Source organism: Curcuma longa, chromosome 6 (genome assembly GCF_044706935.1).
Source record: "Curcuma longa cultivar G26 ecotype Majalengka, Jawa Barat chromosome 6, ITB_CL_G26_1.1, whole genome shotgun sequence".
Lineage (NCBI taxonomy): Eukaryota > Viridiplantae > Streptophyta > Magnoliopsida > Zingiberales > Zingiberaceae > Curcuma > Curcuma longa.
The window spans coordinates 3,273,844-3,288,322 of NC_133866.1; the positions used below are offsets into that span (position 1 = coordinate 3,273,844).

The window sequence follows — 14,479 nt, forward strand, 5'->3', positions numbered from 1 at the left end:
TCCAAGTGTCGAGTCAGGAGAGAAGTCATACAATTACCTGACTCAAGAAGAAGCGTGCTTGACTGCCTAATCAAGAAGAAGTGTGCCTGACCGTTGAGTCAGGAACAGAACCTAAGTACTCGGGAGAACTTCCTGAGTGGATGTCGCAGTCGATGTTGAGGCCTGCGTTTAACACAGTGTCCTTAAAATAGATTCACCCTCACCTTCGACTGTACTTTGAGATTGTCATGGGTCGTCTATTTCTCAAGATCCAACGACAAACCATGAACACCCCCATGACTGGAGGTCACAGCGAACTAAGAATAGTACTTGAATGTTATACAGGTGTTCTGGCAAGCAACAGTTGCACAGTAAAGGAAAAAGTTTGAGGGAGAATTGCATGGTTATGAATTCTCCATTAACATTAAGTTAATACATTCATTATTTTACACTTGAGCAAAAGATTAAATCAAATGGCACCTCAATTGATCCAACATTCAACACGTGCAGGTCTTACTCACACATGAGTTATTTGGTTTAATGCAATTTAGGCCCTCGATGCACTAATGTAACTTTGTTTTGAGCTCTTTTTTGTTGCTTTAGTTTGTCTCCTAAGGTCTGAAAATGCAGTAATACTTTCCTTCGAAACACCCAAGAATCGATTCCGAAAAGCTTCTTGAAATCCTTCTTTTATTGTCTTTAGATTGAGACTGATTTCTACCTATCAATTAAGTGTTCATCACTATTAGTCGATTACTATATTGAATTCGACCATTACACATGTAGAACGGCTCTTATTAGTTTGTTCATGAATAATTGAATAGTATTGTTCATCAAACGATTGATGCTTAAACAGTCAAGTGTTTTAGTCAACCCAGAAATCTTCTATTCACTGCATACTGTTACTGTTCACAAATCGACTGTTTTTGCATCAATTGAGTTTCCTACTTGACTTAAAAACTTTCTATTTACTACAATAATATTAACAGTCAATTATTACAATTCATCATTTGACTGATGCCCATCAGTCGAGTTGTTCAACTGAGTTTTAAATATTATATTTGCTACTAAAATGTCATCAGTCGACTGTCATTGTAATAGAAACATTGCAGCACCTGATTGATATTATTTCTCAGTTGACCAATGCACTATTCTCCGTGCTGAAAATATTGTTCACACGGAATTCGCTTATGTTAAAGGATCCTCATATCTCCGGAACTTCCTCATATAGTTAGTACTTATTAACCATAAGTTATTAGAGCCTCAGCTTGCCTACAATCAAATTAACTTCAATCTACTATGACTTTACCCACCTAGCATCCGATTAACCTTGACCTATTAGGACTTCTTATCTCATATCTAATTTTGATCAACTTTGACTTGCCAAGACTTTTTCATTGTCAAACATCCTATACTCGACTTATTTGGACTTCTCATCTCATGTCAAAATCAGATCAATCTCGACCTGCTATAATTTCACCATTGTCAAACATTGAATCATCCTTGATATATTTAGACTTCTTTTCTCACATTTAACATTTGATCATCGATGACCTATCATGACTTCCATCATTATTAAGTATCCAATCATCCATGTCTCACTTAAACTTCGCCTTTGCTAACTTTTTGTCGGACTTTCAACCATCAAGTATCTAATCAGTCGTGATCTATTTGAAATTTTTTACTATCAAGTGTCCGATCAACCTTGACTTACTTAATATTTTGCTCAATCATCCACATCAATTTTGGTTAACCAAAGATGAGGTTGATTGCACCAACAATTTACTTTTCTAACAAACTCTCCTTCTATTTATCGTCTCACTCTCATCAATACACATATTGATCAAACATCGAAACTTAACTCAAGTCATCTCAAATTTGGTCAACCGAGCTTAGTCAACCATAATTAGAGATTGATTCACCAATAGAATAGGCTTTAATGATCTCTTAGAGTGTATCTATCTATTCAACTTTAAATTTTGACTCAAATGGTCATCTAATAGTTTTAGCTAAAATTGTTAAATGACTATTTTGATTCACCTAATTACTTTTAAAAATATGAAAATACTATAATAATCTCCTAGATGGCATTTATCTATCTAGACTCATATTTTGTTGTTACAATCTTGTTGTCGGATATTACTAGGGAAATTATTGAATTGAAATTGAGATAGAACTTCTTATTTGTTGATTGACCTGAGCTGATGATCTCAAGCTGACAACAGAAAATTTGTTGTGTTATCGACACTACTAGGAGATGAGTCATCCAAGCGCCTGAATGCCCCCGAGACCAAGTGGGAAGTCGGGACTCCGAGTGCTCCTGAGTGAGTGTGCTTCTAAGTGGAGGCTGAGTGCCTACGGGTCGATGTTGAGTGGTTGAGCCAGTAAGTACTCCAAGTGTCGAGTCAGGAGAGAAGTCATCTAATTACCCGACTCGAGAAGAAGTGTGCTCGACTGTCGAATCAGGAAAAAGTATGCCCGACTATCGAGTCAAGAACAGAAGCTGAGTACTCGGGAAAACTTCTCGAGGAATTATGAATTCTCCATTAACGTTTAGTTAATACAATTTAAATTCTTAATTTGCACCGCCCCTGCACACCCACGAATGAGAGAGAGTCTCTTACCATGTATTTGTTGACAACATCAATGCATGAGAATCAATATAAACCAACAATAAGATCACAAGACTCCCAATATGGGACTAAAAACCCATTCACAATGGTACCTCCTCCTTACATTCACCTCTTTCTTTCATTCATATTTCTAATAAAATCTCATCATCAAACAATTCAAGGACTCTTGTTGTTTTGCTATCATCTTTTCGTGCTCTTGATTTCTTTTACTTAGCCTCTTAAGTTGTTTGTTTGTTCTAAAAGAACTATACTTCTGTTGCCTAAAAGAACTATACTTTTCTTATTCCCAAATTCTTTAGCAATCCTACATTCAAAACTTGTTCTCTTTGTCTCTAACTCTAGTAGTGATGTCAATGTTTGTTGCAAGATAGGTCAAGATTGATCAGATGTTAGTTAATGATGAAGTCCCGACAAGTCAAAGTTGATCGGATGCTAGATAATGGGAAGTCTTGGCAGGTCAAGGTAATTAACTGGATGCTAAGTAAAGCAAGTCTTGGTAGGTTAAGGCCAACCAGATACTAGGGTGATGACAAAAGTCTAGATAGATCAAGGTTGATAGAATGCTAAGCAATGATGAAATCCCGATAGATTAAAGTTGACCAAATGCTAGACAACGTGAGGTCTCAATAGATCAAAGTTGATCATATGCTAACCAAAGGTAGTTTTGGTAGGTTGAGGTCAACTAAATACTATAAGTAAGATGAGAATTCAACTTTGTAAAGTTGAAATAGGAGTATTAGTCGATTGATAAGGTGTATCAATCTACCAATGGACTCTAAACTCTAAAATTGAGATTTTAAAGTGTTTTTTAGAATTTGCTACAGTAACTAGGGTTGCTACAATATTCATGTTTTATTGTAAACCCTAAAACTTGAAAATTAGTATTTGCTATAGTAACTTTAGGGTTTGTTATAATAACTTTGTGGTTTGCTATAACTACCGGGTTTAGGGTTGTTGTTACTGTGTTTTTGCTACAATATCAATCAATTGGTGAGTTCTAACAATCAATTGATGGCACTGTAACAACGAACAAAATTCTTCCAAATTGATTGATCGGTTCAACCGAAGGCAAACAATCGATTAGTGAGTCTCATCAATTGATTGGTAAAGTAAAAAAGAGTCATTTTATAGGTTTAAATGATCAGATTCTATGGTAATCAATTGGTGAAGTCTAACAATCGATTTCTAGGTAAAAATCAACCCACACAACAACCTTATAAAGAGGATTTCGATGAGTTTTTTCAAATCTGATTCTTGAGAAGTTAGAGGCAAAGTGATATTGCATTTCCAACCATCAAGAGGCATTCTAAAGTGACAAGCAACCATTCAAAGCAAAGTTCTTAATTTTAAAATATTTTTTCTTTTATTTCCATTTGTATTTTGTATTCCTTATATTTATTATTGTAAAAGGTTTCTCCACCTTCAGAAGGTATCTGAAAAGGAAAAGTTTATAATGGAGGGATATCACTAGGAGTAGGCATTTGATTAATCACCTAGGACACGGATACTAAGTAAATGCTGGAGTTGTGCATGTGGCATTAGTTTTGGATTCAAGTTTCTGGTACGCATTCAAACGATGAGTACGAGATCAAAATAAGTAGTGATTGGAGCTATTCACTCCCCTCTAGCTCAAAAAGTCCTAACACTATTATGAGGGTGTCATTGTGACCATTTCAAGATTTTCTATATTATGTCACTGTCATTGACCATTTCGACAAATTCACTTGGTTCTATCCTATGAAATGAAAATCTAATTTACTTGGCATATATTTTGTTATTTTCAAAACCAAGTTGAATGTTATTTTATTCGCAAAATATTGCTTTTCATTCTAATTATGGAGGTGAGTATCAAGATCTTCATCGACATTTTCCTTCCTGTGGAATTGTTCATCGAGTCTCTTGTCCTCACACACTTGAGCAAAATGGTTCTGTTGAGAGAAACCATCTACATATAGTGGAAACAACTTTAGCTCTTCTTAATCATACATCAGTTCTTTGTAAATTATGGGATAAAACTATTAGCACTGTAGTTTACCTCATAAATCACCTTCCCACTCCATTGCTTACCTCTACCAAGAAATGATATTAATACAAGAGGTGATGGTATTTTAGGCCCGGTTCCATCTCCACTAATCTTTGAAGCCTCTCCTACTAGTTCTTCAAATGCATCATCCAATCATGAGAATAATTTGCTTCCTTTCTCATATATGCCACATATTGCATCTTCACATTTGCAACTTGGCCCCTCGCCTTCTTTAACAAGTGAATATGGTGAAGATGTTCCTCGACGCACACTTCCCTTAAGTGATGTCTATGCATGATGTCCACTAGTAGCCACCCGATTGTTGGGATGTATACTATAAGTCTAGCTTTTGTATTAACATCCATTTTGAAATGAGAATCACTTTGATCAAATGTTTGCATTTTATATTTCTTATATATGTTAATACAAATGCCCACTTAATATATATTGTAAATAACATGGTATGTGGTACCACACAGAAGATCATGTTATCAGTTCCTTATAATTATAAATAGTAGCTCACAACCAAGATGGATTGGGACAAACCATTGGAATGATTGTAGTGTAATTGGTATTAGTTTATTTTGACTATAAAATTACACTAGTACACTTTGTATGTATTGAGCAGGACCGTTTGAGGCTGTTCTTTTTATACTGACTATATAAAAGAACAAAATCTCTGTTATTATGGATGTGTGTTCTTTTAATCCCAATATAATAACAAGCATGTATACTTAGTATTTATTTCTTTAACTTATCAATAGTTGAGATTTATTCGTTAAATCAATATGCCTGATAAGTTAGAAGATAATGCTATGTATATGATGTGTTGTTGATTATAGAAGGAATCTGTATCCTAATTATTTAGGCTGATAATGTCCCCTTGAGGAGCTCAAATGGATTATCATGTAAACCCTGTAGGTGGACTTGGTCCGGTATAATAATAAAGTTGAGTGGTACTACTCTTGGAATTAGATGTTAATTAATTGAGTTACGATATCTTAAACACAGAGAGATTAATGCACTCATAATAAGAAGGAGCTCATATTGTAATATGAGATTGGTGCGGTAGTTCAATAATAATCCTTTAGTAGTATGAGTTATTATTGATGGACTTGAGTTGGGTGTTCGGGCCGAACACAGGAAGCTCAAGCCCATCAGGACGCCTAAACCAATTCCTCCTCTAAGTCCCTGTTATAGCCTCTAGATAAAGTCTTGTATCCATCCAGCAGAATTTCTGTTAATTTTATTATCCAATAGAATTTTATTAATTTTGTTATCCAACAAAATTATGTTAATTCTGTTATTTTTTTCTAAACTTCCTAGGGTCGATGGTAAGGCTATAAAAAGGAGGAGGGGTGCCTAAGGAGATAATTTAGAATCTTTTCTTACCTCCTAGGGTCGGCGCCCACACCCCTCTTGTTCTTGCTTGTGCTAGGGCCAGCGCCTCCCCTCTTGTTCTTGCTTGTGCTAGGGCCAGCGCCTCCCCTCTTGTTCTTGCTTGTGCTAGGGCCGGCGCCTCCCCTCTTGTGTGTGCTAGGGCCGACGCCTCCCCTCTTGTGTGTGCTAGGGTCGGCGCCTCCCCACTTGTTTATGCTAGGGCCGGCGGTGGAAGAGAGGTCCCTCTCTTGTTTAGGTCCGGCGGCAAGGAGAAGAAAGCAAGGAGGAAGTGGATAGGGCTAGAAAGGAAGGAGTTGGGTGGTTATCCTCTTAGTAGATCGTCGCCCACACGCCGTCCAAGAAGAGGAGAGGAATACAATAGAAGATCAAGAGGTTTTCGGGTACAAACCATCTTCTATACAATCTACAAAGGAAAGATACAACTAGTTTAATTCAGCTGCGTAGTTAGTTTTCTTTGTATGGATCCTGAATACCAACATAAGAGTTCAGCGATCTTATGCTTCGATCAAGGTGTGCTTCGATTGGTGAAGAACTTGCTTGATCGATCAAGCGCATGTCAGATCAAACATATGGGTTGCTTGGAAAGGTTCCGTCCTTGTAAAAATTTTTATCTGGCAGAAATTGAACAAGACAGAATTCCAGACACCTTCATCGATATCCCCTTCCACAGACTTTAATGGTCTCTTCAAAATTTGTTGAACTAGCATGCTTTACATAGGCCGTTAAGCATCAAAATTTACATGTTGTGATAGCTACAAAATTTGATTCTCTCCTTCACAATAAAATATAATGCTTAGTTCCTCGCATTGCCTCCATCAACATTGTGGGTTCCAAATGGATCTTCCTCCTCAAGTATTGTGTTGACGACTCTCTTGAATGATATAAAGCTCATCTTGTAGCACAAAGGATTCAGTTAACAATCATGTAGTGATTTTAATGACACATTCAATTCAGTTATTAAGATTATAACCATCAAATTATAACTCGACATTTTCAATGTCTTTCTTCATAGTCATCTTAAGGAAATTGTGTTTATAGAGTAGTCACATGAGTTTTTTGATCCACAACTATCAACACATATTTGTTAGCTAAAGAAATTCCCTAGGCTTGCCGCCCTTCCAACCCTCGTGTGCTCTGTCCAAGCTCCCTCTGTTGGTGTTCGGTCTCGACCCTTCTCCAATGCCCAAGCTCGCGGTTGGTGGGTGTTCCTTGCCACGAGCCTCTGTCGTCGCAGCCGAGAATGAGCAGCTGACGCCTGCAGCCAGCTGTCGCTTCCGATTTCCCTTCTCCCCAAACAGAAACCCTTGAGCGTCGCCTCCCTCATCAGTGAGCAAACAGACTGAGGGAGGGATTCTGTGAATCTTGGTTATTTTCGTTGGGTTGCCTTGGATTCCTAAATCGAGTTGAACTCACAGACTGGTCGGTGGATTTTTTTAGGTTTCGACAGAGAGGTGGGGAAAAACAGATTTTTATTGGGGTTTTCTGGATTTTAGGAGAAGGCATTGGATCTGATCTGAGGTAAGATCTTGCATATGATTCGGTGAGTTGCCTTAATCAATTTCAGTTGTTGATGTAGAACTCTTGCTTGTTGTAGAATTTGCCTAGTTAGATTTTGATTTGTTGGGTTCCTTGGGGGTTGACCTATTAATGAAATTCTTTCCAATGGTTGATCTATCCGGTGGGAGGATCTATTAAATTGATTGGTTAAACGAATCTGTTCAAGTAGGTTCTTGGATAGTCGAAGTTAGGACTAATCTGATGCATTGATTGGGCTTGGTTAGGATCTTATTTCGGTATTGATGGATATGTTAAGGTTCTGATTTTTGAATTGGGGTGGACCTATAATTTGTATTTTGTTCAATGATCATGAATTGATCTGTGGAATTCTATTTGATCACTTGAATGATGAGTTTAAATTAACTGGTATTAATTTAACACACTGTTGGTTTGGGTTAGGTTAAATTAAATTGATTTAGGTGACCAATCGGATTGGAATATACTTGTTAACATGAGTTGAATTTGGATCCGGCTGGAAATTATAAATGATCTCAACTCATATTTAATTAGCATGAGTTTTAGATCTAACTAGTTGTGGAATGGGGTAAGGGATGTATTTGCTATAAAAATTTAATTATAATGTCGTATTTAGTGGTGTGGTATTTTATAATTACAGGATCGTGATTTGTGAGTCTGTTATATACAAAGGGATATTTGCTGGGTTTCTTTTAGTCGACGTGCGTACATCAGGTTGGTGCTCCTGTGCTTGGTCAACACAGGATTGTTTGTAAGTGCGTAATTATTTTTGCTGTTAATTACCTTGCTAATATTCGTGCTATCTTAGTTGTTTAATTCTGATATGACACCTTATTGTGGATTCCTGCTGTTGAGCTGTATTGATGTTGCATTACTATGATCAGTATATTACTTGTTGTTCGATACTATTGTACGATTTGTTAATATCTCACATGATTAATTGTCTATTATGCATGAGTAGTTGTAGTTGCCTTGCTAGGGTTGAGCATCATGACACATACATGATAGTGGTAGATGTGTTATTCATTATTGTTGTAGTTAGCCTCACTTGTCACTGTATGATAGTGGCACAAAAGTGACAGCGATTGTTGAGCTAAGTTGGGTGCAACCAGGACTGATTATATAGCCCTCCTGATTTCGTCCGCTCCCCACTTGTTTAGTAGTGATTTATTGTTGGAGCGTGTGTGGTTTTCCTGTCGTACACCCCAGTTCACTCCACTGGGTGAGTGTCTGTGGGTGGCGAGTGCAGACAGTGACCATGCATTGCATATATGCATACTTGTTGGTGTTGGGTTCTTCAGGCCGCAAAAACCGCTTTTCGCGTGCGGAAACCCTGAAACCCGCCACCGGATCCGTGCGAAAAATTATAAAATACGCAAAACACGTTTCTACCTAGATCTACTCTAGATCTACAAAGAAGAAAGAGTTATACCCTTGTCGCGTGCCCTTCGTGTATCCCGCTCGTCCGAAATGTTGCCGGATCTCGAGAGCGTCAAGTGCCGCTCCTCTATTGGTATCCACTCGGACAAGAAGTGGAGAAAACCAAAAACTCAAGGTGTGCTAGCACCTTAGAGAGTTTTGGCTAGCAAGAGGAGAAGGAGAGGGAGAGAAAACAAGAAGGAAAGGAGAGAAAAACTTTCTCAACGTGAAGAAGAGAGAAGAAAATGAGAAAAACCCCATTTTATTCATCCACTTGTGGCCCCCACCATTATTTGCCTTAATCACCAATTAATCCCATTAAAATGGCTTTAAAACTCATGAGTTACAAACTCTTCTTGTAACCTCCCATGAGGTGGCAAACAAGATGATGTGGCAACACTCTATTGGCCATGACTTATGCCACCTCAACATAAAGTCAAGTGGTCAAGTCAAGACTTGACCATGAGGTGGCATGAGTCAAGTCAACATCTATGATGACATGGCATAAAGTCAAGTCAACATGGATGATGACATGGCACAAAGTCAAGTCAAACTTGATCTCCAAGTCAAGTCAAACTTGACCATAATTTCTTCCTTCTCAAATCAAGTCAAACTTGATTTCTAATCTCCCAAAATTGATCAAATCAACTTCCCTAGTCTAGTTTGGATTACACTTAACCCAACTTGATTCATCACATGAATCTAATCTTCATGGTTCATCACATGAACCAAATTTCCACCTAATTGCCCTTTGAGTGTGACCCTATAGGTTCTTGTAACGTTGGCAATGCCCTAAACTCCTTTAGGTGCATAAGTAGTGAGCGGTATCTAGCAACACATCACTACTACCCAAGTTACAAGAATGTTGAGATCCAACATCACCTTGTGACTACTAATTGTGACTCTCACAATATGTAACCATGTCCTTCTATCCTCGATATCTAGATTGATTAACCCGAGGCATAGACCGTGTCATCCTCTAATCAATCTATGTCTTGAACTCCAAGTAGACTCACTCAATCAAACGAGCTCAACATCTCATGTTGACTCATTTGGGCATGGCCATGCACTCTAGTGGTCTAACTCTATCAAGAACTTAGATATCACTCCCGTTATATGGGAGGGATAGATCCCATCTACATCACTCACATCCCACTACATAATTTGTTACATACCCAGTAATCGCCTTTATAGTCCACCCAGTTACGAGTGACGTTTGACGAAACCAAAGTACATAACTCCTTATGTTGGGAACCATGGTGACTTCAGGTCCAAGGACTAATAGTCATACTAATAGCCACATGAGAAAGTATATGACACTCATATAACGATCCATGATACTTTCTCATGGCGGGTCATTCAGTATACATTCTCTAATGCATACCCATGTGTCAACTTGATATCTCATATCCATGACTTGTGAGATCAAGTCATCATGTTGACCTACATGCTAGTCTCTATGTATTAACATTGTCCTTGAATGTTAATACTTGACTAGGAATGATTTAGTGTAGTGTTCTCTATATCATCTCACTATCGATGCAACTAATCGATTGATATAGATATGAACCTACTACACAAGGACATTATTATACTTAGTTTATTTGGCACCAATACACATAAGTATAATAATCAAATGCCTTTATATTTATGTTGTGCACTTTCCTTTGTATATCCACTGAGTATTGTATACTCACCACTTAGACCCTGGGGGTTTCCTTATTTTCTCCCCAGGTAGCAAGTAAGGATGACATTTAAAGCTTGGAGATCTGCCAGACTGTCCTATCTCACAGCAGGAGGAGTCGCATTTTCTGATTCTTTTGGGTTATACTTGTTTATTCATGTTATAGACTATTTGTCGTTTTATTTAGTCGGGTTTTGAATCATGTTGGATGGTGGTTTTGGAATTTGTGATTAACGTCGTGTGGACTTGAACTGTGATAGTTTTCCATTGCAGTATTTCTGTTATTATAGATTTGTGCAGTTTCATCATTGCTTGTGGTGACCACTATCGTAGTATTTGCGAGTTCTTTTGTGGTTATGTATTAGTATATTCAGGTGATGGATATGTGGTTGTAGCTGTGTGGGCCTTTAATGATGTAATTAGTAGTTATTCAGTTGTACTATATTAGTATTGGTCGTGTGGGCCTTTTATACCACCATGTATTCAGGAAAATTGGATTGTTACAGGGGAGATGCTGCCAAAATTTTTCAGACGACCGTCTTCTGGGATGTAACACTATGATGCAAATCTGATAATGTTATTTTGTAGGATATCCTAAAGAAACGAAGGAATATTATTTTTACAATCTCATACAAGACAAAGTGTTTGTCATTAAAAATGACATTTTTCTAGAACGATCGAGAGTTTATTTCTTGAAGAACTAGTGAAAATAAAATTCATCTTGAAGAAATTTAAGATGCAGAAAATAATACTGAGACCTTGATGGAAATTGAATAGGCATCACAAAGTATTGTGGATCGTGAGTTTGTTACACAAAGAAGTTGTGGAGCAACAATCTATTCATGTAGATCAAGCTCTATGCAGATCTGATAGGATACATCGTCAACCTAAGAAATATTTATTTCTCTTTTTGACCACGATGATGTTATACTTATTGATATGAATAAGCATGATGAGCAGATACCAGACAGATCCAAGTGAAAGTCACTGGACAGCTGCCAAGAATATTCTTAAGTCCTTATGAAGAACAAAAGAATATTTTTTTGATATTTGGAGGCGATGAGAAGCTCGCTGTAAAGAGTTACAGTAATGCAAGCTTCCAAACTGACAAAGATGATTCCAGATCACAGTCAAGGTATGTATTTTGCTTGAATGGTGGTGCTGTGAGTTAAAAGAGTTCGAAGCAAGATGTAGTCGCAGATTCTACAACATAAGCCGAGTATATTGTTGCCTCTGATGCAGCAAAGGAGGTTGTTTGGATTCGAAAGTTCATTGCATAGAGTTTGGTGTGATTCCTAATATAGCGAACCCAATAGACTTTTATTGTGATAACAATTGGGCTATTATACAAGTTAAAGAACTACGATCTCATTAGCGATCCAAACACATACTACGACGATTCCATCTCATTTGAGAGATCATTGATAAAGGAGATGTGAGGATATACAGAGTACCGACTAATGCGAATTAACATCGCGAATCATTTGACTAAGGCTTTGACATAGATGAAGAATGATGGTAACACAAGGTCATTGGCAAGGGCGGAGGCTATAGCCCGGGGGCCCATTCAAAATTGCATAAGATGAAAGAGAGGATGCAAGTGAAAAAATTAAAAAAATAATAATAATTTCTATTATAGCCCAAGTAGGTTTTTCGTTAAACCATTTTAGCTTGGACACAGGTCTAAACCTGGCTCCACCATTAGTCACTTGGTATTAGATATTTCAGTAATTGACACTAGTGTCAATGGAAGATTGTTAGTGTTAATCCTAGAGTTAATCATGAGATGATTGTCTAGGAAACTTCTTGAAGATCATGGTAACAATCTCCACGTATGTCTATCAACCTAATTCCTATAGATACTCAAGTAATTAAGTGTGTGATTTAGAGATTAATGAAACTCTAATTTTAATACTTTTCTATTGTTTAGTACATACACCATTAGTAACTTAAGCATCAAAGAGATCGATCTTATCAGAAATAATTTATGGTGCCTGGCCTCTAACATTTATTTTTGGGTGTGCAGATCGAACTAAATTAACCTCCACTTTAATAGCTAGGTACCAGATCAGTCAGCAAACATTCACATCATTACCTCTGCATCCTCTATGTCAGCATTCATCTTATTGGCGTGATTCTATGAATTACAATAACTTAGCAACACTAAAATTTCATTTCAATGCAATTAGTGATACTGGTGGATACTTCGACTAGAGGCTCATTGGAAGCTAATATATCATTGAATTGCTCTCTGCTGGTGCGACTTTTCAGCTTTTGCAATCCCATCTCCTTTAATTCCTCCTCCATCTCTTTCTGATTCGAAAGAAACTCTTCAAACGTCTTCTTAGGCATGATCATCCGTAGTTTAATTAGCTCTACATTTGTAGAGCCATGAATCAAGTGATCATCCCTTGCTGTTTCATTGGTGTTCTTTATATGCGTAGAATCTACATGTATATCAAACTCGGTATCACAGTCATTGCACTTCTCTAGAAACTGAGTCAATATCATAGTTGACGATTGATCTTTCAGATCGAAGTCGAGATTGAAGACCACGAAGTCCTCTTTGTCTTCCGGACAAATAAGTCTATCAATTTCGTTTTCTGCCGCTAAACCCTGTCAATCAAAGCAAATTATATATGTTAGAGTGTGTATAGAGATTAAGAAAGTCAAGTTTATCGATCGATCGATCTTCTCTCACGTTTGGGATCGTGCTAGAATTCAGCATGAGCCAAGCGTCGACATCGATTCGAAAAGAAGCTCCGAGAAGCTTCGTCAATGCATCTGGAGGATCTACCGGCGGATTAAGGCCGAAAAGTAACGAAGCGTTCTGGGCCTTGGGAGCTTCGATGTGTAGCTCAGCGGCGACGTCTACAATGAGCGACTCGAGCTTTGGGCAGCGGACGTCGATCGTGCGGATGCAGGAACTCTTGTGTAATAGGACTAAATGCTTGATGGAGGCGGAGTGGATGCTTACGTTGCTCGCGTGGCGTTCAACGCAACGGATGAAATGCAGAGTCTCGAGGAAAGGGCAGGAGGCGAGGAAGGCGCGCAGGAGATCATTCTGGGAAAGAATGCAATGTTCCATTTTGAGAGAGGTGAGATGGGTGAGAACGATGGGCTGAATGGGGCGGCCACCAAAGCAATATCCCATCATCATTCTGTGCAACGAGAGACTCCTCAGCGACTTGATGCCGAAGAAGTCGGAAATTCCCCCGCCGTTGGGTTCTTTGACGCCCACCACGGCTTGATGCCACAATCTAATAGGTGATGTCTCGCCTGAGGTTTCGAGATGGTACTCGGCACGCTGTGCCAACGAGGTCCTCGAGGAGCACCCGCTGGAGGCGTTTGGATAAATAGATGATGTCGCGGAAGAAGATGTGGCATTGGCGGATCAGCTGGGCACGGGGGAAGGTGATGTCGCGGATAAATAGGTGATGTCGGTGGATGCCGATGCAGCCGAAAGGGTACTCGACTTCGAGGCGGAAAGAGTCGAGTCGGGGGATAGAGGGGAGGAGGCAGCGGAAGCGGGTGCAGACGGCGGAGAGGGCAACACGCTGCTTGATAGGGGAGGAAGGAGAGGATGGAGATGAGTAGGTCGTCTTGGAGGGAAGTGAGGAGGTCCTCAGGCTCAGGCGAGCTTGCCTGCTCATGGCGGCGCTCGTAGTGGCCCATCGTCATCAGACGAGCAAAGGCGTCAGGAATCCGGACCCAACTATTCTCTGTTGTGCGGAACCGGTCGCTATTTAAAGGAGATGCATGCCTGTGGTTTTAATTAAGTTACCGAAAATATAGCAGATAGATATA

The 14,479-nt window shown here is 38.7% G+C and overlaps 1 pseudogene; it reads right to left on the reverse strand.

Moving 5' to 3' along the window:
• Positions 1-12,835: 12,835 nt before the first annotated feature.
• LOC141831237 (uncharacterized) lies at positions 12,836-14,353 on the reverse strand (annotated as a pseudogene).
• Positions 14,354-14,479: the final 126 nt, after the last annotated feature.